Consider the following 2,500-nt stretch of genomic DNA (forward strand, 5'->3'; position numbering starts at 1 on the left):
TCTCGTTGTCCACACCGAGACAACTTGGCTACAAGTTCAGTCATTTCATGCTACCGACCGAGCAAGTTTAGTCGACTTTGCTCCTTTTTCCTCCAAATACCCTCCTTTCGTACCCGAGAACACATTACCGAGCAGGGCTTACTGTTACGGACCGATACAGCTCAATTGCTCTTTCGGTCTTTCCCGATGCCTGCCCTACATTATAACCCGAAACCGTCTATTCCCCCAACCAAGTTTAGACACTTAGAAAAATTTCGAAAATTTCGATTTTTCAAAACTGCTCCAAAGCGCTCCCCATGGCATTCCAAACATGCGTCACCATGTCAGAGTTACGAAAACGAAGAGATTTCCACGAAGATGACCGATGATTGCCGAAATTTTCTGACGAAAACCCGAAGCTCAAAGACCACACCCTAAAGAGCGCAAAATTGGGATTTTACACTTTTTCAAAACTTTTTGCAGGAAACTATTGGCCAGCTCGAGTCACGTGCAGGCGCTAAGTTTGGCGCTGTCACATCATCGTTAAGGGGGTGTTCTACACTATCTTAAAACTGGGCGTCGGTCCCCCTATTCTATAAGCACCCTTAAGGTTTTCACCATTTTCAAAACTTTTTGCGGGAAACGATTGGCCAGCTCGAATTGCGTGCAGGCGCCAAGTTTCGCGCTGTCACATCATCGTTAAGGGGGGTGAGCTACACTATCTTAAAACTGGGCGTCGGTCCCCCTATTCTATAAGCACCCTTAAGATTTTCACCATTTTCAAAACTTTTTGCGGGAAACAATTGGCCAGCTCGAGTTACGTGCAGGCACCAAGTTTGGCGCTGTCACATCATCGTTAAGGGGGTGTTCTACACTATCTTAAAACTGGGCGTCGGTCCCCCTATTCTATAAGCACCCTTAAGGTTTTCACCATTTTCAAAACTTTTTGCGGGAAACGATTGGCCAGCTCGAGTTACGTGCAGGCGCCAAGTTTCGCGCTGTCACATCATCGTTAAGGGGGGTGAGCTACACTATCTTAAAACTGGGCGTCGGTCCCCTATTCTATAAGCACCCTTAAGATTTTCACCATTTTCAAAACTTTTTGCGGGAAACAATTGGCCAGCTCGAGTTACGTGCAGGCACCAAGTTTGGCGCTGTCACATCATCGTTAAGGGGGGTGTGCTACACTATCTTAAAACTGGGCGTCGGTCCCCCTATTCTATAAGCACCCTTAAGATTTTCACCATTTTCAAAACTTTTTGCGGGAAACGATTGGCCAGCTCGAGTTACGTGCAGGCGCAAGATTTGGCGCTGTCACATCATCGTTAAGGGGGGTGTGCTACACTATCTTAAAACTGGGCGTCGGTCCCCCTGTTCTATAGGCACCCTTAAGATTTTCACCATTTTCAAAACTTTTTGCGGGAAACGATTGGCCAGCTCGAGTTACGTGCAGGTGCCAGGTTTGGCGCTGTCACATCATCATTAAGAGGGCGTGTGTTCTACTAAATTAAAACAGGGTGTCGGTCCCCTATAGTATAAGCACCCTTAAGATTTTCACCATTTTCAAAACTTTTTGCGGGAAACTATTGGCCAGCTTAAGTTACGTGCAGGCGCCAAGTTTAGCCAAGTTTAACCCTAACCTTCACCCTAACTCTTACCCTAACCCTAAACTCTAACCCTAGGGTTACCCTAACGCTAACCCTAACCCTAAACTCTAACCCTAGGCTTACCCTAACGCTAACCCTAAGTCCAAAAGGCTCCCCCACTCAAAAGCCAATAAAACAAAAACCAAAAAACCAAAGCCCAATTGCCCAAACATCTTTCCAATCAAATTACGACAAGTCCACAAAGTAAACCGTCCGAAAGGGACCTGGCCCAAAAATTTCAAGCACTCCAAAAGGCTCCCCGAGTCAAACCATTTCAAACGAGAGGAGCCTTTCGGACTTAGAAAAAATTTCCACTGCCAGCTCCCAAGCGAGGGGAGCCTTTTGGACTTTAAAAAAAAAATTCACAGTCACGTCCCAGACCAGACGTGGCCTCCTTTACATCACTCGGCTGCCACAAGCTAGCCCAAGCCTGCAGGCACCACTTCTTCCTTGGCACCCTCCGGCCAGTGGCAGACGAGGGGAGCCTTCTTGGACTTCAAGAAAAAAAAAGACATGTTTTTAACAAATCTTAGAACAAAGGCTTAATCTCAGAAGATCGTAGCAACAAGGCTACTCTACAACTTACAATACCCCGTTCTTTATTTAAGTCGTCTGCAAAGGATTTATCTCCAGAAACATTAGAATTTGCTATCGGTAGTGCCTTGGAGGTTCTTGTCCTCCTTGGCACCTTGGGACGCATGAGGACCGAAGTCCTCTATTCTGGTTCGCCTAAAGTTCTCTGGAGGTAATCATCGTTGCTTTCTAGCACGGATTCTGACTTAGAGGCGTTCAGTCATAATCCAACAGATGGTAGCTTCGCACCATTGGCTTTTCAGCCAAGTGCAAATGCCAATTGTCTGAATCTGCGGTTCCTC

At 46.5% G+C, this 2,500-nt stretch overlaps 1 pseudogene; it reads right to left on the bottom strand.

The window, feature by feature from the left end:
- Positions 1-2,147: 2,147 nt before the first annotated feature.
- The window catches only part of LOC145477650 (large subunit ribosomal RNA), a pseudogene marked incomplete at its 5' end in the record, with an annotated part of 1,520 nt that continues 1,167 nt past the window's right edge, over positions 2,148-2,500 (bottom strand).

The sequence above is a fragment of the Orbicella franksi genome, unplaced genomic scaffold (assembly GCF_964199315.1).
Source record: "Orbicella franksi unplaced genomic scaffold, jaOrbFran1.1 SCAFFOLD_656, whole genome shotgun sequence".
NCBI lineage: Eukaryota > Metazoa > Cnidaria > Anthozoa > Scleractinia > Merulinidae > Orbicella > Orbicella franksi.